At 40.4% G+C, this 22426-nt stretch overlaps 2 protein-coding genes across 2 annotated transcripts in view; both read left to right on the forward strand.

The window, feature by feature from the left end:
• The window catches only part of LOC143431774 (large ribosomal subunit protein eL32-like), a 310021-nt gene that overhangs the window by 94296 nt on the left and 193299 nt on the right, over positions 1-22426 (forward strand). The window lies entirely within an intron of this gene.
• Positions 3249-22426, forward strand: part of Con (leucine rich repeat protein connectin) — a 126092-nt gene continuing 106914 nt past the window's right edge. Inside the window, exon 1 of the mRNA XM_076908367.1 lies at positions 3249-3287. The gene's annotated coding sequence lies outside the window, so the exon portion shown is untranslated. The remainder of the gene's footprint in view (positions 3288-22426) is intronic.

Below are 22426 nucleotides of genomic sequence, written 5' to 3' on the forward strand. Positions count from 1 at the left end.
TTGCGGTTGTTTCGACGAGATATAGTTTAACATCACGGCCCTTTTACTTGACAGCAATTATCCTCGAGGTTGACGAACGTTCATCAGAAGCGGCTAGTCGACTAGCCGGCCAGAATTCACCGTTTTTCTCCTCTTTCTCCCCCTGTTCCTCTCTGGACCGAGTCGCAACTATTTCGATGCGTGGCCGTCGCAATTTTTCGCGCCCCTCTCATCCGCTTATCGAAGGTCAACACTCTCGATTTATATTATGGGAAATTATATCTTAAACTTTAACCAACGCTGTAATATACATTTTATAAGAATATAAATACGTAGAAACATATTAAGACTGCGATTTACAATTTCAATTTTGAGGAAAATATCTAATTGTTAAATTAGTGATCGCAACGACGTTCAAATTTTCAAATATTTTAATTTTACCTCCATTGGTAAACGTAAAAAGCAGTTAGTTTCTTTTTTCATATATTGCAATCTGTGTAAGTAGACGATTAAAACGCTGTATCGCTATGGCTGAATCTATCTCTCGACACGAGAAACTAAAGAGTTTTCATTATTATTTCATAATACTAGTTGAAAATGTAATAAGTTACTTATTTTGCTAGCGTTATTGCACTCAACTTATCACTCAATATTATACTAAAATGGAAAATAATCATAGATCTACGTTGAGTAATTTTTAACGCGCGCTGTTTCGCGATGTTTAGAAAATTTACCGAAAGCTTGAGCGAACTCCCGGAACAGTTTCAGGGTAGTTCGAATCACGCCTTGGTTATTAAACTTTACTTCGGATAACAGTCGGTGAAATATCGTTCTGGCTAATTACCAAAATCCCCGTGTAACTGTGCCGCGACCGCGGAAAAACTGCGACGTGTGAGCCGTAAGCTGCACCAGCAGAGGAAAGCTTCTTATTACGTGTTCCGTTTGCCCCCGGTAAACGGACGGGGGGCGAGGAACGCCGGAGAAAAAAAAAAGTAAACGGAACCTTGGCAGCGGCCGCGAAGCCGACTCCTGGCTTTTAAAGAGGAGAAATCACGAGCTTGGGAGAACCGAACGTTTCCGATTGAACGATTATTACTTCGAAAATAAAATACCAACTGCTAAAAATATTCGAAAATAATAATTTCTTAACTATTCTGTTGCATTAAATATGTGTTATTACGAACATTTCTCTGTCTACAAGAAAAAACTATGAAACAGATATTTATATAATTATTGTTGAATTAAGTTAAGTTTGTTTTGAGTTCAAAAAATGCAATGTTTCCAGTGCGGAAAGCGCAGGTAAAATTCATCAAAAGTAGCAAAGAATATTCCATATTATTCCATCTGTAATTATCCAATTTGCATTCAACCGATATAAAAGGTTTCTAGCAACTTCTACCGTGTAATTCAACGGTTCCAGTGATGTTAGAACGATTTGAAAGAGCCGAAACTATGCGGAGCACGAAGTGAGTTTTTCAGCGGGACCGGTTAATCGGTTTATGTTCTATGGGGCAATTAATTTTCTGGCCTATTTAATGAGCTTTTTCGACTCGCCCCGGTTGGATAATTTAAACGGCTGATTCCATTTGCTGGCATTAAACGGACAGCGCGACCCCCTCGAATTATCTCGGCGAGTGTGCCGTTGACTGGTAATTACTTGCTCGCAATTAGCGAAACAAACTAGTACGCCGCAGGCTTACAAACACGTCCTTACGGTTGTCGTTCAGAATTTCTCCGGTTTCGAGTTAAACAGTGTTTTGATAACACAGAAAATATTCGTCCGTCTCGTTGCTGTTTACAGCTACGTACGTAATTACATACCTTGTTAACAGTGGAAAACAGCTTTAATTGCACAAAGGCGAACTTCTGAATATCCTAAACTCTCTGTAACGTATATTTTCGTCTCGCAGGAATTCTTATAACGTTACAATTTTCATATTCATTTACGAAACATCGGAAATTCCATAAAGCACATACAATAGTTTTCTTCAACACTCGTTACTATTTAAAAAATATTATCGCTTACATATTCCAGGTATAGACTAATTTCTTTACTAATTTTTCTTTTTTTTTCGATGTCGTCCATGACCCTAACGCTAATAATTCCTAATTAGTTTATAATGTTCCATATCGCGGTATCTGGTAATGAGACTTCTCGGTACGAAAGGGAGGCCCGCAACGATTTTTCACGTCCTGAAAAGCAAATTCGCGCGAAAACAATTTTGCACGAGGGCCGGCTTTATCGCCAAGGACCCGGTACAATTACGCGTTAAACAAACTCTCGAGTGTACGTAGTTGCGTGCTCGTTACTTAATCGAACCGACCGATCTGTAAGTACGTTAGCCGATGATTTATGCGTCAGATAAAACCAAGATTAAAGCTTCGTATTAATTGTCAGCCGAGACATAGATCTTAATAGAAACTATACCGTGCATTATTACACTTGAACCACTATGTGAAATTAAGAAGAAAAAAGTGTTATTAGATGATTACTAGAATAGTTGAAGGCATAAGAAATCGCGAACACGATTCTTATTATACGCATAAAGAAACGTTGAATTATTAATTCTTTTTACCCGCAATTTCTTTTCCGTCGATATCAGAATGTGAAAAAGAAACGGAGAAAGTATAAAAAGAAATAAAGCGGTTGTTTCCAGCCAGTGAACCAGCCGGAACAATCTTCTCTGCGCCTCGAGCGACACTCGCTTCCCCGTCCAGCCCCGTTTTCTTCTTTTCCAGCCGGCTTTCCCGCGCCCTTACGCGCCGCCTGTGGCTACAGCACCCGCTGCATATACTCACGCGACGGGGTGGCTCGTTAACAACTCGTCGTTACTAATTAGTACGAGGGCTGGGTCGATCAGAACCAATTAAGAGCGGCGCAGCATCGGCTTATGTACCTTCTGTGTCGATTGAAATCCACACTTTGTACCGACGATTAAGGTACGAACGTCCTTCGCCCGCCTTCGCCCGCCTTCGCCCGCCTTCACCCCCTGCGAGCGTGCAACCCTGTTCCTCGTGTTTTCCACCCTACTACGCCCTGGCTACGACACGATCAACTTTCTCTATTAGCGCTGCGAGACGGTGTTTGCAAATGCCTCGCGATTTGTTACGAAACTCTGCGATGATTCGAAAACTTATCGAATTTAAATATCTCTCGGTTTCGAATTTCTTATTATCATACGAAATTTTAACCTTTCTACCATAAGAAATATTCTACTTAATTCACGAATTTCTGTTACAGATTAGAGTACAATAGCCGTTGGCGTTAATCATCTGCCTTCGAGTAAACATTATACATTCGATATAAGGTAAGATACTGTTGAGAAAACAAAGGAAATTAGTTCAGATTTAATTTTCTAGCTACTGATATTCTACAAAATGAGATTTAAATTTGAATAATTGATACGTAACGTACACGATTTGAACGAATGCACCAGGACAATAAAGTAACGTGAAATAATAGTCGTTGAACGTGTAATTGAATTTTCCACCGATCAGATGAAGGACACTCGTTCGAATTCGATTTTCGCCATATCGCGGAACTAGCCCGCGGCCATTAATTTCGTAAAACGATTAATTCGTTGGGACCGCGGCGTTACAAGTACCAAGGAAAAGTTTCGGCGACGATATTTCATAAAGTTGCCAGTTCTAGCATGATTTACAGACACATGGCGCGAAAATGCTGGATCACCCACAGATATGTATGTGTTCGCATAAGTCACGAAAAAACACTATAAGGAGCGGCAACGTTCGCCGCGATAAGCTCGCCGCCCGCATCGAACTTCGCCAATGAATAACTCGAAACGTACGTTACCGTACGTCTCGGGAAAATGTGGACCGACCTGCTTCTCGACCAACCCGCGGGCCTCGTTATCTTGCACGAACGTGTCGCGAAATTATTTAATTAGCGATCACGAGGATTATTTCTTATCCCCTTGCGAGAACCGCGGAAGGGAATTTTTAATATTCTTAGATTATCAAGCGATTAGCTTCTTTCCAGTTAAGCTTTATTTTCCTTTTCCCTCGTAACCAGCCTTATGGAAATTAGGGTTAACCGTGGAAAGTGCAGCGTGCACACTGCTGGTGCAAGCTTGTGAACGAGCTCATTTCTTCTATAAGGATACATCGAAATTGTTGATTATACGCACCGTGTTCTATTTTTTTTTTTTTTTTTTAGTGGTGTTTTGCGTTCGGGTAATTTTTATCAAATTAGACATAACTTGAGGAATGAATTACTAATTTAAGAGAGACAGGGTTTGGTATGTGCAATGACTTTTATTATTTTAATAATGCAGTGGAGGATCTCGAAAATCCAAACCTATCGTGAGAAACAAAAATAAATCGTTTGAAGAATTTAATACTTTCTTTCTTTTTAGTTCAACAACAGAGGTTCCACGGTATTTTCATGTGACTAAAATAATTGCTCATTTAAAAATATGAATACATCAATGCTCCCTTGTTTTCAATTAATCTTTCTGTTCAATGCACACGCACACAAACTCAATCGGAATAATAATTCAAATAATTCTACGGTGAATTCAGTGTTAAAGTAAATAAGAAATATGTAAAAATTAGCTGCGTATATAATTACTTGGTTATATGCATAATCAAAATTAGTACTTGGCGAGGCACGAGTTGCAGTTGAGTTGAATAGACAGGTGTTGAGATATATTGGTACTTGATGAAGCTAATGCCAGCGTTGACAGCACAATGGGGCCACATTGTAGTGCGTCACAATAATGCTGTCCTTGCTGTAGATTTGTAGCTGTCAGATAAAGTCGGGTTGAAGGAAGCCACCAGTTGTGCAACTGTGAACATCAATTTACGATGACTTCTGATATTTTTATTCTCGCACATCGAGATAGATGAGAAACGCAAGAAAATTTCTATAGCGTTAAAAAAAATGCGGAATAGGACTTTTAATATAGAAATAGTAGCGGTTCGGTTTCGGTAAGTAAAGAAATAATAATCAGTGTTCCAGAAATATCGGAAATATCCAGTTTCTCTCGGAAGTTAAAATTGTAACGTTATTAAATTTCTTCACGTTTTGGTTCAATTCTATTATTCGTTTAATTAAACGTAACCAACCTCACTTGCTTAAATCAATGGAAAATACATCTGAGCATCTTCTAGACGCGTTGAATTAAAACTACGCCATGGAAATCAATAAATCACGCGGGATTACGATCAAACTGCTGGAAAGTAGTTTCATAGAAGAAAGAAGAAGATTGGAATATCGCACATCGATAAAAATAATACTTTTGTTACGCGTAATGCCAACTCGATAAACACCATTTATAATAATTTCATAAAGTAAATGCACCAAATTGGAAAGCTGCTGCAAAAGTCATTGATTCTACAATGTCAATACGATATTTGCATCTAAAAACCAAGCTACATTATGAAAAACTGGCTGAATCACGAAATGTTAATAATCGATAAATACTCGAGACTCTAAAGCAGTCGAACTATTCCGCCAGTCCCCGTTGCATTCACCGTTCGAGCGCACTTTTAGCCCCCTTACTTTCGAGGGATGGAAATTCGCGGCGCGAATGAGAAGACGCAGGGGTGGAACGCGTAATCCGCACACACCCGTCCGATATGCAAATTTTGGAAGGCACTTCATAAACAGCAACATCACTTAAGCATTGTACGCCGCGGCGGCATCGAGGATAATCTTGCCGTGCCATTCTGCGAAACAATATGATTACATTTGCATAGCGCCCGCGAGGAGGGAAAGCCGAGACTGGTTAAAGGTGATTTTCCGTATCTGTTCCGTAAACGTTCAATGATCGTTTCGGAGTGCACAGCCGACTGAGTAGTGCCCCGTATCGGTTCTGGGATGGAATTGCGTTTAATGAAACTTGAGAGTTGGAATTTCGGCTACTAGACTGGGTGAAAGGTTCTTGAAGTGTTTTTGCAAACTTCGTCTTTGGGGGTTATTTTTGGCTTACTCATTTTGGGTGTACTCGACTATTTTCATGAATATGTATGGTTATTTCGACAAGTTGGTATTTAGAAAAGATAGGAACAGATTTATGTCGTTGACCATTTAACAGTGCCATGTATAGACACCGCCGGGCCAACATCAGTGTGCATGTATCATCACACATCGGTATTACTCTACGTAGTCGTTTAAATAGAAATGCGTTTGTCTATCGATAACAGCACTGCATTGATACTCCTCCGCATTGAATCGACAACGGCAAGAACGTAATGTCGATCAAGCGATGATCGCATGTCAGTTGTATGCACCATGGCAACGAGGTATTAACTATATGGGATCTCTCGCGTAGCAATCTACAGAGTAAGAGTATTACCGAATTTACCAATGGCATTGATCGATTCACTGATAGATGCTATTAATTTGTAAATTACCCTCCAAGTGGTTCTTGATCCAGCATATTTCCAAAATTCTTCTCATCTTTTGAAAACCTCTGAAGTAGATAAAATGAAGAATTTTACAAGACTGGCCGATTATGCAAGCGCGGATCGTAATTAGTCCCTCGTGCTTAACTTAGCTAGCGGAGGAACCGCAGGAGGCGGACGATATAAGATATGCCGCATAATTATTAGACGCGCGTCGAGTGTATCATCCCGGAAAATTCATCACTCGAAGCGATGTATATTCATAAACGAGCCCAGCTCGAAAACTGTCGCTGAGCGCGCAGCCGGCGGAAAAGCGGGTAGAGTGGCGAGGTGAAAGACGCGAAGAGAGAAGCGCCGGTGGAGAGGAACGCGCGGGAAGTCGCCGGCTGGGGCGCGTAATTGTGAGGGACCCGCCGGAATCGATATGGTCCCGTGAAACAGCAGCGTGTATGCACAGCGCGATACACTGTCTCCAGACGAGGCCTCCGCGGCGGTTTATTGTTCGCCAGGTACCGCGCGCTTCGATGCCGCCACTCGAGGGCGGGCGTCTTTCGCCCGCTTAATTAACGCGTCTTCCGGCGAGAATCAAAGTCGCGCGATCCTGCCAGGATTCGCGGCGGGTTTCGCTTGATTCCTTGGTCGGCTGTGTGATTTGTGCGATGCAAATTGCGGGGTAATTTGACGGGTTAATGGACAGGGTGGAAGGAGAGAGGCTGGGAACTGGTTCTCTTGGAATTGTCAGGACTTTTCTTTCCGGGGAATTCGTTCTCGAAGGGTTTCGCAACTTTATTACTATAATTTCGGAGAGTGGTACGAGCGGCACTGGATTTTAGTCGGGAAGTTAGTGACGGACGATGCGTTGGTGCGATCTTCTCGCACGGTGGCGTGAAATTGGAGTCGGTCGCGAGATGAAGAATTTTTTTCCTGGAAATTATCGATATTGAATTTTTCTTGTTGTTTTTTTTTTTTTTTTTTTAGTACTGTAAATTCGAACATTTGAAATATTTCGGAATGACATCGTTATTTTGTAACATTGTTGTTATCATTGCCAATTTCAATAATTTGAAATTCCTGATTTTACGATGATTCAATTTTTTAATATTCTTCAATAACAAGAACGTCGAATATAATGAATCGCTGAGCGCCTTTTGTACCAGGGATCACCGTCTCCTTGGCGGTTGTACCAAGACTTGCTTTCCATCAGGGAATCCGTGAATTACAGAAGCTTTTGCTTCCCATTCCTACGAGCCACGAGATCCGTGTTTTGTCTCAACAAGAAAGTCGCATGAAAGATGATATCGCGTCCCCGTGTAATTTGCGTGGAAATGCAATTTGGATGTACAATTTAACGCTTCAGCGATACGTTCCGTATTTCAGAGTTCAATTACACGTATCCTGTATTTAAATTTCGTGTACGTGGGCCGCAAACCAGAATTCGAATTCGAACGACCCTTGAATTCGTGCGATTAAAAATACTTTACGCACTTTTCGAGTCGTTCCACTATGTCAATAGACCATTTTTATTAAATATGTATTCATTGCTGTTTATAACACGAATGGACAGAGTGAAAAACTTTCTTGTACTTGTTCATCATCTATTCTCGGAGCGAAGATTATATTTTTTAAAACTGAGGTCACTTGAGACTTTTATTTCAGGTTCTTAAACGTAAAACGAAATTGTGGTTCTTTTCAATCTTTTATTTACATCCCTTAGCTTATCGTGAAAATGTTTTAATTTTAATATTCGACGTGAATACATCAATTTGTTGAAAATTGCAACGTGAAACAATTGACCAAGAAATACGCGAGGTTGCTCGAATTTCATTTCTTCCTTTCCAATATCCGTCGGTAACGACGTCGATATATTGCATCAGGTCATTCCATTCGGCCTTTTCTCATCGGGTTCGCGCTTTTTCGTTTAACTCCGAGTACGAAAGCAGATGAAACGAATTAATCGCGCTAATTAAACAACGGCCACGATTCGTTCAACGAATTCGCGAACTGAGCGAGAGGGAAATCCGATGAAACGTCGGCAGCCTCGGTCCAGAAGTGGAGGAGTCAGCCGCGAAGGATGTTCGGATTATGTGTTAATCTCTCTAGCGATCGTTTTGGGTGTAATAATAACGAATTCGGGTGAGGAATATACGGTGGAATAAAGAAGGTGGCGGAACAGGGTAATTTAGGCGGACGCCCGCTGAAATTGACGAGGGCTGCCAGGACGGTGGGCTCGCGAAATCTTAGCGCGACCTAAGCCGACGTGGATTATTTCGCTCATTTCCACGACGCGGCGTTGTCGTTCTGTGTTTACACGTCGTAACGCGCCGTTACCTTATCGCCACGGGGAACGATGGCGCGACCGCGCGTGTAGACAGAGGGTGCGACCGGCCGGAAACCGAAGGGATAGTGTATTTTGCGGATCGCGCCACGGATGGTAATCCGATACTAATTTCGGCTCGCTGCAGCCGGAGGAACTCGACGATTCTGAAACGTGTATCACGGAGCTACTGTCGAGAACTCGGATGCGTGGAATAATGATGCCGAATGACTGGATTAGGGGAGGAAACCGATGCGCCTGGTACGCGATACGCGTCTGATGCAAGTATTATATAATACTACTCGAGCCGTTTTGGCCGAACCGGAGGATTGTTTCCAACGATAGTTTGGATCAATTTTCAATTTTTAGTTCTAGTTTAGAACTTTTTTTTAATTTGAACATTTTTAAGAAACTTTCTAACAAACAGAAGCATAGCTGCTGAAGATGTGCAAAAATATACAGTCTCTAATTTAAATCAAATCGAGAATCTAATTCACTTGGAGCTATTATGTTTTTCCACTTTTACGTACTGATAATCAAATTGCCATTGAGATCAAATAAAATTTAATTTTATTCGAACGGTGTTCCATTTAAATTCCAAATTAATCGAAGATTCAATTCGTTTGGTATTTTTATACGTATTTTTTCATTCACCATACGCGCTGATAATTAAATTAGACCTGATGTAAAAAGTGTTTTTCATTTGCTGTTTAATTTAAATTAAATTAAAAATTCAATACATTGTGCATTGTTGTACCTTTTCCATTTTATACATTAATGAAATAAATAATTGCTCTGTTAAAGTTACGTAGAGCGTGAATTTCATTCGCATAGTGTCTCGTTCAAATCGAATCAACAATGTACTTTATTATCTAATATTACACGCGCCTCACCTTTTATCATTTATCTGTGATCAGATCGTAATTTAAAATCGTGCGAAAGATCATTTCCAATTCGACAAACAGAATGGACGAGGTAACGTTGAAAGCGTCACGAGTACGTGTAACGTCGAAGAGAGAAAGAACGATGACAGACAAGAAAAATAGGAGGTGCGGAATTCAGATGGGCCAAGAGATGTGAGGAATTTCATTTTGTCTTATCAGCGTTCGTGTGAGAACGTAATAATGGTCAGCGGGCCTGCAAACCGCATTTAAGAATTTATCTTGTTGCACACTGCCGCTGCGAGCCTTCGCAATTACGCGAGAATTATGCAGCGTTAGTCTCAAGACGTATTTATTCAACTTGGCGTACTCCAAATTTTTCCAGGTTAATCAACGTAGCACCAGACACCCTCTAAAGCTCTGGGTATTTTAAGCTCAAAACCAACGCGCACTTAGTTTTCCACGTTTCTTCATAGCCCGGGAGATTTCCAGCATTTCTAACATGCTTTTGCTCGCTAGAACACAAATGATTGAATGCCTTACTAAAAAACCGAAATAAATTCAATCTTTTTACTTTTTCCCCGATTTAAGTATTCAACAACATCTTTTTTAAACGATATATTCCTCTATTTTTTAATACGTTACGCCTTTTTACATAATTTATAAAATGTAGTACAACATTTTAATTAATAAACAAAATACAGTTTAAAATAGTTGCTATGGATTTCAAAGGATTATTATATTCGTTTTTTTCCTCTTTTCTTCCTGCAGACAAAGTCCGTATCCTGTGTCTCTGTTCGATACGCTTCCATTCCCTATGTATACACCGCCCTATTTCTACCCATTTCCGATTTTTCTTCCATAGGGAAGAGAAGATAAAGCTGTACTGAAAAGAGCAACATAAATTAGTTTAAGTGCAACCGTAGAACGAATTAAATATAAATACAGAGTCAAATCGAAGTCAACTGAAAGAAGGGGGAGAAAAGAAAATGGCCAGTTGCGCGTCCCTCGAGTTATTAAGCCAGTTTTAGCAACGACGATCAGAGACTAATAGCGCCACGGCGCTTGCACAATATTTCCCGGTTACTTTAGACCCCGACGGAAGCGTCATTTTCTATTCATGCGCAACGCTGGTTCGTGATTTACTCGGCGTTCGCGGCGACATGCTAATTCCGTTGCGTAATCCCGCCTTCGATCACTCGTGCATCCCCTGAAAGCGTAGTTGCTCCGTAACGAGAAAATGTTGGACCCTGGGACTGATTAATGTTCATATGAGCGATTACGGTGAAGGGATGGATTATCGGCTGCAGAGCTTACCGTCTTTTGTAATATTAATTCAATGCGTAGTTGCATTTCGATTGGTAGCTGTGCCTCGATTCGTACACTGGAGGCAAGCTTGAAGCATAAAGAGGGTGCGCAATTTTATTCAGTTGAGAAAATGAAATATTCGAACATGTTACCGTTTTACGTAATTTTAAATAAAAATGTAATATCTGTCAATTTTTTCCATTTAACGTTACTTGCAGGATAATGTGTATACGATATGGGAAAATCCATAATTATAGGACATCTGGTTGTTATAAATGAATAAAACGTAATGATAATGGTTGATTATACATTTCCACGAATAGCAATAATAATCGATGACTTATGAATAGTAACATAATTATACTATAATGGTAATGATTAATAAATTATGAAATTCTGGAAATCGTAGAACCGAATTATCACGATATAATCAAATTTATTAAATGAAATTATTTTTTGCTGAATTAAATCACAAAGTAAAGTTAAAAATAAATAATTCGTATAAAACGAATACCATAAAAATAATATGAATTGAAAACACATGTAACGAAGTCTCACGTACAAGCTTTCTTTCTTGTTCTTGAATTCGCAAGAAGAAGATATCATTTGTGGCAATTAAAATAATTTCAAATCACCAGTTACAATTCATTTATTATTGTAACTATAACTATTCTATATTTCTATTACCAATATTTAACGGTACACAACATAGAAATTCTTGTTGAAGTAATGCTCGTGCCTTCGATACAAGAGGCTACTGATATGTTAAATACTAGTAACTAACTAATAACATATTAAGTACATAATTGCTGATTAATTTTATATTTATTAATAAACAGACGAATCCGCGGATATATTAAAAATTAACACACATTGAGATGTATACAGTGATTCCGGTCCAGAGTGCCGGAAGCACGTCCTCTATAGCGCGTGTGCGCAGTCCGTACGGTTTATTAGTGGCATTCCAATATCAAACCGTCGTGTGTACCTCGAAATTGGCATAACCCGCAGCAAGCAGCCGACGCGACGCGACGCGACGCGACGCGTCGTCTCAATCGTGAGCGCCGTCGAGTCGTTTCAACCGAGCTGGACATTGATCGTGCCCGTAAATCAAGGAAAATTAGTGTATGCGCAGGAACTCGTGAAATTAATGGATAATCTCGCGGTAGTCCTGGCTGTTAACCCTTTAATTACTGACCAGTTCGAAGCAAAGTCTTCGCTATGAACGACGGAATTATTGTCGTAAACTGATGGTTGCCCCATTGCGGGGTAACATTGGCAAGGATAATTGAAGTATTCGATCGCAACAAATTTTTATTCCTTTTTATGAATTGACACATGTATATAAAAATGTATTTGTCATCAAGAATTTCATTCATTTGCTCGTTATCCTGCAATATATCATTCAATCCGAGTATTTCATACGGTAAACTGTTTATTTGAAACGTTTCGCGTCACCCCTGCGTACTAAACTAAACTATTCACGTTGCTCGTACGACGAACATGTATATGTATGTACGTATTATGTACTAAGCACTCCGAGCATTAAACTCAATTTACTCGGAACTTCATATGTGAAACATAGCCTCTTCGCTCCGAAAGCTCTTCAAATTCTCAATTGATCATTATAATTATGCAATTTCAATTATGCAAATTTATTTAACCCAAGAAAAAACAAAAAAAGGAAGAGTATCGTCCTTCGTCTCGTCCATCGTCAATAGTTCTACATAATTATATTTTAATATGTAAAAACTAAGTTCTGTACATCAAAGCTAGAGACGAACAGCAGACCAGCCATATATAGGAGACAGAATGACAGTAGGAAATAGTTGGACTAATTCTCTAACGACGAAGGGTCTATTGGGGCCAGTTCGGATTCTTTGGCACAGAACCGGGGAATAGTTTGCGAGGATAAGTAAGAAAAGTGAAAAAAAATGCGGCGCTAATTGTATTAATCTGTGCTTTCTTATATCTGCGAGTAAATTGCCGAGAGTATAGTCATTCACGGGTCTCATCATTGGCACTGAAAATTATTTAAAAGTCACATGTTTTTATATATTATATGCATTGTATACCTTTTGTACAAATCAAAATGAGATATGATATAATAATTTTGAAGAGAGAAAATTCTCCTTTCCATATTTAACGATAAACATAATTTTCCACCCTTCCGACTTGGTTCGCCTCGGTCCCCTATCATCGCGAAGACACGAGCGTGACGCTCGGTACGCGAAAACCAAACAACCCCTCGAACCGACTACATACACCCGTCAGAACGGAACAGAAAAAGGAGGCGGAAGGTATAGACTCCGCTGTCTCGTTACACGTTTCACGGTCGAGCCTCTCGGCTCGCGTGTCCCGTCCCGTGAGCATCGCACCCGCCCGTTTACATTTCACTCTGACGTTCATAAATTGCACCGGCCGCACCCGTGTTGCGCCAGTTCGAAGTCTGCCCCGCGGGGCAAATTGGATTAGCGGGGTCGGCGGAAAAGTAAGCTATTATCGCGACAAAAGAGTTGCCGATGGTAGAAGAGGAACAAAAAAAAGGATGAAACGAGGGGCGCAGTTTACCTAACCGCGACCGAGCGTTAATTATTTGCAGCCGGCGTCGTGAAGGTGATTAAGACCTGTTCCACGCAACAAACTCCCGTTGGAACAAAAGCGGCGTTGTAATTAATAGACGTAAAAACCGCGGGCAGAGACGTCTTGACGGGTCGTGGAGAAGTCACTGGGGACCCGGATAAAACGCGAAAAGGTGCGTAATTAATCGAAAAGAGTTTCCTTATCAGTTTCACGCGGATTAAAGCGGATCCGGCCCGGTTGGTAATCTGCGATGCTTCTCTATTAATTACGAGCGAGTCTGCGGGTTCCTAGCTACGCGATAATTAGAACGGATTCTCGTAATGATTTCTTAATGGCCGGAAACTTTTAAGGGGCCGTGGTTTGCTCGAGTTTCAATGACAAGGGAACGTTCGACCGAGCATGGATTTAGAAATCTGCTCCTTTCTTTCCTCCACGTGGGAATTGATTTCAATTGATTTCAATTGAATATTATCTATTTTCAAATACTATATTTCACGAAAATCAATGAAATTATTCTCTGTTGCACGACTAACTGTTTTACGGAAATCCTACGAATCCTAGCTGCTTTCGAATTACCATCAATGTGTTATTCGCTGCATCGGAATACAGAATGAAGTATCTAAAGTAGCAGACTGTAATCCAAAACAGAAACGTCTGACCCACTTCCACGCGCTCGTCAGATTAACGGGGCACGCTATACAGAAAATACCTTCTGAATCCTCCCTGCGTGGGAGTCTCGCAGACTCCACCATCGCGTTTCAAAAATTCTCTTTCCGCCGCCGGAGCATCATCGAGCTGGTCCCCAGCCATTCCCCGCGACAAATTCGCCATCTACCCGGAAATGTGTGCCGCTCATCCACTAGACAGGAAGAAGAACGCTAGCGGATAGAACGAGACTGTAAAAATACTCCTCCGTTCCACGCGTGATGAAGTCTTTAAACAAGATATGCAACGCTTCGAACGAGTCGTCGCATTAAGTCTTAGTGAATATTAAATATTATTGGCTTTAATGTCCATAGATTATCGTCTTCGGAATCTCTGAAATCTTCCTTTCCCGTGGCTCTTGACGTTGGGAAACGTGAAAGGGAACTCGGAGGGTTTCGTCAGTCGTTTTACGCGATATGTACATTTCCACTACGCTTTAACGCACGTATCGTTAACGAGTAACCGTGTATACGGCTTTGTGCCGTTGCGGATCAGTTCGAGAACGTCGCGTTTCGCATCAATTCATCTCGAGAAGGCCAATGGTGGCTCTTTTGACGTGGGATAAATGCACCCGTTTGCGGGGGACCGTCGAAATGGTCGTACCTTCTTTTCCCGGTTTTCTAACGATTGTTCGTTTTCGCGTTTGCATCTTGCCCGAGTATTTTTAGGTTTCGCGTATCGTGGTTGCTTCTTCAACGATATGGAACAGCGCGAATGATGATGGAAAATCCGTAGAGAATTATGCTTAAAATTTTTTTTAGTTGTTAATTAAATTTAATTAATAATATTCTGGCGGACTTCCGACACTCGCCATTAGAGGGACAATAACACCAACGGTTTCCCGAAAGTGCATAATTCCCTATCCATTTTCTGATCCGCTAGGTAGCTTTACCGACGAGTCTACTAGCGACATAAATTAAAGAGTACAAGCTAAAGGGTTTCAAAAGAAATAAACCTAAAATATTCCATATCCCATTAATAGCAACAAATTTCAACGTTATATTACGAAGGATCCTGAACGGGGAGCCATAGAACTCCAGAGCCCGCAGAACTCGCTGTCAGGCTTTGCGTCGCCATAGGGGGCTCTCTCGATAATCGCACGCAGCCTCTCAAGGCGCGTCTATAATTAACAGAGGCGGATAATTTTCTTGCGACGCGGGTAAGACGCGCGCACGCTCGACGAACGTGCTCGAGGACGCGGTCTGCGAAACGCCGGTGAAAAAAAAAATGTGGTGACGGTGGAAAACTTGCGGATAAAGGGGAAACGGTGTCTGGTCCCGTCTGGGAAACTTTTCTGATTTCCTCGAGGGCACGCGTCACGTGGACGAGGAAACTTTCACGGCGCGTCGCGTTATTATTGTTTCGCGTATCGAACCAACAGAGGATCATCGATCGCACTAAGTGAAAAATTTAAACATGTGTCAGTATCCTCTTTTGTTTTAATATTCTACCGTTAAGTCGGGGGTGGTTGGAATTTTTTATTTCCATAGTTTGACTTGTGAGTTGTGAATCACTGACCCATGTTGTTGGCTCTTCTTCTTCTTCTTCTTCTTCCTCTTGAAGAGACTTGGAAATTCTTCCGTTCGCTTCGGGGGAATACTTGCGAAACATACTTGTGAGATTTCAGAATGGAACGGGGATAGAAGGAAGCATGGAAAGTGTTGAATTTTACACCGTACAACTCCCTCAAGTGTACAAGTTACCAGAGATGTAAGACTGTTGACCAGAAGACGTGCCAAAAAAGAGGTTCCATTCGAGTCAGCGTTTCACTGATAGAAAGAAACGGGAAGAGAAAGGAGGTCTGTTTGCTGCTGTACCGTGCTACAAAGTTTCAAATAGCAATACATATTTACGTCAGTTGTCACTTGTACAAAACTGACGAGAATTGCAGAGAAACGGTGAATGCCAGATGCGTATACCTGACTTGGCACTCGAGGAACTTGTTTACGTCAGTCATACATAACTGACGTAGCCATCAACGTGTCCACGTGACAGTCTAGCGATTCACTACGCGAAGCGTAAAAATTGTATAGCTTAATAAATATCTTCTTATAAATTAACGAACCTTTCGTTCTTAAACAAAATTTCTAGGAATTAACCTCGATTAATCGCGCGTCGAATTGTGTTGATCATCGATCAATGTGCCACAAAATTTCAAATATGCGTAATGCACGAACTAGTGGAACACATTTCATTACTGTTTAATTACTGTTTAATTATATTAAACTAGCAGCACAGTTCTAATTTCTCAAAGTTAACTTCTACTCGTGAAAGAAACAGTTAATAGGTCCCGTACAATGAAACGAGTCGTTGGTATAGTAAGTTAAACAAAATCGATGGCCATCTTCATTTGATATCAATATCCTTTGGGATTCATAACATTTCGTTGAGAAATGTCGTACATTCAATCAAGAGAATTAAAATAGGCTTCGTAGAAACACGCAGTCTGGAAGATTTCGGAAGAAACTGAATTATACTAACCGATTTCCATAGGACTATCCCTACGGAGATTTGAAAAGTTTCTCTAGCGAGAATAACATTTTTAAACGAATGCATGGATCGCTAAGAAATTATTTACAAATTCTCAATTATTTGGACGAATACATGAATACAAGTATGTTATGTTGATTAATTGCACTTGAAAAGAATTTTTATTTTAAATTATTCATAGTCAATCTGAATTATTCATGCATGATTTAATGCTATGCATGGACTAATGACATGCATGACTAATTAACACACATAATTATTAAATTATAACGTTCAACGAAATTTAAGCATATTTCTTAATTAATATCTCTTAATTAAATTTACTAGGTCGGACGAGAAGCATTTCTTCGTTCTTCTCCAACACTATCCAAAAAGACAAATTCCACGTCTTTCACCTTCAACTCCTTTCAACCTTCAATCGCCGCCCTCTGTTTCCTCGAAATCGCGAATTTATGCCGGAAAAATATTTTCCCAGCGGAAGGACGTACTTTATTTCCTCCACTCCATCCATCCAGTCTGAAAACGCGCGCGCGCACACACACCCACATACAAAAAAAGAATAGAGCTGGGTGAATCGGGAGAACGAACAAAAGCGTCGAAAATATCGGCGGCGATATCCGGAAATTTCGTCGGTTGTCCCGGAAAACGATCGACTCGCCATCGCGGAAAATTTCCGCGACAGTTAGTCGAAGGATCCTCGTATATTTCGCGCTCGTTGCCTCCTGTCGCCTGGACTGACGATTATCGACTCGTTTTCGGGTACACGCGAGACATAAAGTTAATTATGCGAACGTTTTCACACTGTATGAATTGTATATATTATATTATATAATCGAGGATATTGCAGTGCGTGAAAGGGCCCTTCACGGACCCTGATATCCAGATACTCCTTTAGAAAGTTTTCCTTGGAATTTCACTGTGATCGTGGTTTAAAATGGCCATGATTTGGAAAATGGCCATTCCAGATAAAGTTGAAAACCGTGTCGCCGCGTTCAAATGACGGTTTTTGCTTTCTGAAAGCGTTTAATGTTAAAGAGTTTGCCTGGATATTCTTGGATTAGTTTGGCCGCTGTTTAATCCTGCTTGATGCTAAGTACGTAGCAGATGACATTATTTGCTTCTTACTGCTTCCCACTTTATTAGACTTGGCTATTCCGCCACTGTGTTATCATTGGTCGTAAAAAGTCCGTTTCCAGCAGATGAAAGTTAGTACTTTGAAGAAGAGGCCTTAGTGGCGGACGAAAGAGTTTCAAATTGATATTTTTCCATTCCCTTATTACTATACTCAAGATACTCTTGTTCTTTATATATTTAATTTGTATCTCTGAAACATTTATTTTAAGTATTGAATTGTAATATTATTCCATTGTTGTAATATGAATCACATTTTGGTACTATTCTCTTCTTGACAAATAAGACAAGACTCGAATATCATGACGACTTTATTTTTGTCCTCATTTTCATCTTAATGTCAAAGAAGCCATAATTTTTTCATCTAAAATTAGGACGCGTTTAATAGCCGTTTCATTCAAGACTGTTCTAGACCGAAGGTTAAGGATCTAACTTTGGATCTCGGAATTTAGAATTGCTTGATTAGGACCATAAGCTGTGAATTTGCATACGAAGAGACTGATACTCTTGAGGAACGAAATGCCGTGAATTCTGCATAGAGAAATGTTGTGAAATACATGATATATTTACATGAAGATTAAAAGACGGAAGTTTCATTGAAATACTTAGTGCGCGTCTGAAAGAATGCAGACGAAGTGTAAGAAAATCTATAAAATAGTACTGAATTAACTCCTAACGCTACGAAAAATGAAAGCCGTCGCAAAATTAGAATATATGAAAATTTATGTCGAGTCGTTACGTTGAAATTAATATACCAGATATAAGATAGAGATATAAGAATAAAATATCGAATGTCTCTCTAGTTTATGTCACAGAACGTTTGCAGTCGACAAATGGAAATTATAATAATAGCGCAAAAGCTATTTTGAAGCAAACCATATTAAGACCTCGCAGTTTGGTTCGATATTTCAAGATTCTAACTGAACGCGGCTTTAACGAGGAATACAAGATAAAGGCTTCGTGCAAGGGAGCCGTACTAGTTTCATAAAATTAACATTAACACACTGCCCCGAGAAATTGAAGTGTTATCTCGAAGAGCGTATACGGTTAATGAATAAAAATTAGTGTACAAGCTTCCTTTCTAGAGAAAAATGATATTAAGTCATTCAGTAAAAATTAAATAAAACTTTAGATATTTCAACAAAATTTGAAACGAAACAAGGTAGAACTGTTTCAAGATGCGAGATAAAAAGTTCGTGCACAAGAGCCATACGAAATTCGCGATGGCGGTGTGCCATTAATCTAACTCCGGTTTCGGGAAAATTGAAAATTTCTACGAGAACACGGGTATTTAAAACCGATCGATCGAGCTAAGATTACAAACTCTTCACGCTAGTGTGTTCGCGTGAAAGTAACCGATTACTTTGCCCGGGAAAATAGAAATTTTGCGTAAGCGGTGTATGCAAATATTGTTTGGGGAAGAATGTGGCAGCCGCGAACGATCGCCGCGTCGAAATCTAGGCGAGAGTTTTCGAACCGGGGCCATTGCGACTTTAAGTGCACGCTCGTGAAACACGAACCGGCGCGGAATAGAATTTTGAACAGCGACCGCCGGTACCAGAGATTAATGTTCGCCGGAGAACAGAAATTTCACCGGGCGGCGTGCTATGCAAATTTTGTTTGAGGAACACGATCGCGTTACATCGAAGCCTTGGAACGCGTCGCTGCTCGCCGAAGATTGAACGTCTACCTTCGGGTCTACATATTTCCCTCGTTCCAGCTACCGCCGGAACTTGTGACTTACGTACACGCTCGCTGTACATCGATTATGGACAATTTTCATGCGAGAAGTAATTCGAAGTTCTTTCAACTAATTGTTCTTACTAATTTGCGGAACCAGTACACTTGGAAAGTTCTGATAAGTCAAGGGTGCGGTGTCTTTTAATTAAGACGGAATTGATTCCATTATTTTTCAAGCTTCCATTGATTTTTTATCTGTCTGTGTAAATATGAATTAGTTTCAATTAATTTCACTTGAATCGTACCATTCTTATCTATACATTTCTATTTAATAATAGGAAGAGTTCAAACAAAGCGATTTATACAACAGAACACCTCGTATCATTTGTAACAGATGGTTGTGCGACAATAATTTTAACACGATTTACGACGCGCCCTACAAAACACATTCGTCCCATGGACCTTTCGACTAATACCACAAATAAATCCCAGCAACGAAAAAAAAGGAAAAAAAAAAACAGTCCCATATCAAACCGGCCAGCCACCAACTCTAGCCCTCGTTTTTCATCAAAGAGAAGGGGAGAGAAGGGACCATTTCCGGACCATCCGGCGGGCGCCGCGTCTGGCGCGCGTGCCCAGATAAGATTCTAATTAAGGAGACTTATCGTGGGTCGCCTGTGATCGTGGCCCCGTGTCGAATACCGACAATTCCGCCGTGTCTGGCGTCGGCCGATTTCCTATTCCGTTCGAAACTTCCGAACGTGCCTGCCACCCTCTGGAGACGCGAGTTTTTCCAACGGGAAACGACCGATCGGCTGCCAGCCGCATCGATCTCTTAACGGGACCCGTTGACAGCGTGACTTACGCGGTACCATCGTGATTGGACTAGCGACGTTCCGTCGTACCCGGATCGATCTATTTCGAGGCGTCGCGGACGGATTCGCGTGACTCCGTGCGCCCTATAATTCGACGGGTGATTTATAGGCCGTAGACGTGGCGACGTATCCGACAATCTTTTGAAAACCCGAGGATCTCGTAGACACTGGGTGTTTCCATGCGATTTTGGGATGAGTTTCAGTTGGGTCATCTTTTCTACAATTTTTACGGGTTGTGTTGTTGATTTGGAACAGAGAGGTTCATAAAAGTGTGCGTCCCGGATGTGCCCTATGTTATTCCAGAGAAATGTCGTTTAATTTAAAATTCAAATATGAAGATAAATAACAGGATAAGGCAAGTGTGGAAGGCAACTTTTTTCACAGCCGAGTTCAGTAAATTTTAATTATTTAAACTCCCAAATTTCATCACTCTTTAAAAAATCTCTATAATTGACAGTGAACGAGAATAAAGTATCAATCATCAGCAGATAGATCCTCCGTCATTCTTCGTTACCTCAAATCTTCGAGCCTCCAAATCACTGAAGACTTATCGAATAGGCTCGATACGAGGATCGAATACTAAAACGTGGTGCACGAGGAATACCTAATAAACTCGGTGCACCATCGATCTGTTCGTAAAATTATACGATCGTCGGAAGAAAACGTTCTAAATGCATCGAGCACTGTCAGTAAAACGGAAGTTACCCGAAGCAGAGAGCTGCGAGCAGCGGAAACTTGGCCCAGATAAAGGACTATTTTTTTTTATATTAAAAGTCACGAAAGAAGGATCGCATTTTCCTCTCGAACTCCTTAGCTATCTAACAAGTACAGTATCCAGCGATAAAGTGCAGTGTGTATTTTTCAACATTTCGCGGACAGCGTTTCGTTCGTGTAGAGATAGCAAAGAAATCCTTCTGTTGACGCCTGTGCGTACGTCCAAATCGACACGCAGCACAGCCTCGATGGCATCCGCCGTTACGGCTAAGGTATTATATTATATAAAGGGACGAACGCATTCTGCTTATTCTTGAGGAATTTCATTTAAAAGTTTCGAGACAGGCACGGGCAGACAGTGTCATCTTCCCTTTTCTTTTTCTGCAGCTTCAGCTCTGGTATATCGACGCATTTCAATTTCGTTTTTATCAATTTTGACTTTCCGATTTTTGAATATTTTTTTAGGGTCCTATGTGAAGTTCACTGTTCGGTATTGGATTGTAATAAATTCTTCTTCCTTTGATATTTCTGTTTTACCTTCGATTTGATCCTAGATTTTAGTACTTTCGAGCTGTGTTTCGTTTCTTTCTTTAAACTTTCCTTAAACTTTTATAATATTGCATACGTTGTTAACTCTAGATTATTACACTTTTTTTTTTAAGTAGACTGTCACTGATGAGTTGATAACCAACTGTGCAAAAATTGCTAGGTGCAAAGTCCGAACATAGAAAAAAGTATTCCACTTATAAAGAATGAATATTTTAATTATTTATATTAAAAAATCACAACTTATTCGGTTTTTTAGATTTTAAATTGGAATTGTTGTCTTATATTCTACTGAAAAGAAAAGACACACTTAGATGAATTATGTATCTATTACAGAATAATATTCAACAATAAATATTAAATTATATAATCATTTCAATTAAGAAGAAATTGAAAATCGAATTGATTTATCCATCAAACATTTAACGACCTCCTCCTTCTTTCACAGGAATACTAAGATTAATTGTTCAAGCTACCCATACATACAACGATAATTAAAATAATTACTACATTTCCCAATCTCTGCCCGATGTGTAAAAGCTACACCACAGACGAAGCACTGATTTCTTCCGACTTTCTTGGTCAGGAATTCGTGGCAGCTTCGACGATGCCACAAATTGCCGATCGATCGCTCCTTACCAGGGTAAACTAATTCCATCGACAACCGACGAACCGTCGGTTCTTTGAGCGTGGAATTTTTGGTAACCACGAACAGCCATGGTATTTTATAGGCGGCGAATATTACGCGGGCTGGAATTCCCGTGGCTACGAGTGGAATTGCGAAAAACCGGCGGCGCGGAGCGTTCAGATGGAGGAATTAACAAATTTCATTAACGATACGCGCCGTTGTA

Source organism: Xylocopa sonorina, chromosome 1, assembly GCF_050948175.1.
Source record: "Xylocopa sonorina isolate GNS202 chromosome 1, iyXylSono1_principal, whole genome shotgun sequence".
Classification (NCBI taxonomy): Eukaryota; Metazoa; Arthropoda; class Insecta; order Hymenoptera; family Apidae; genus Xylocopa; species Xylocopa sonorina.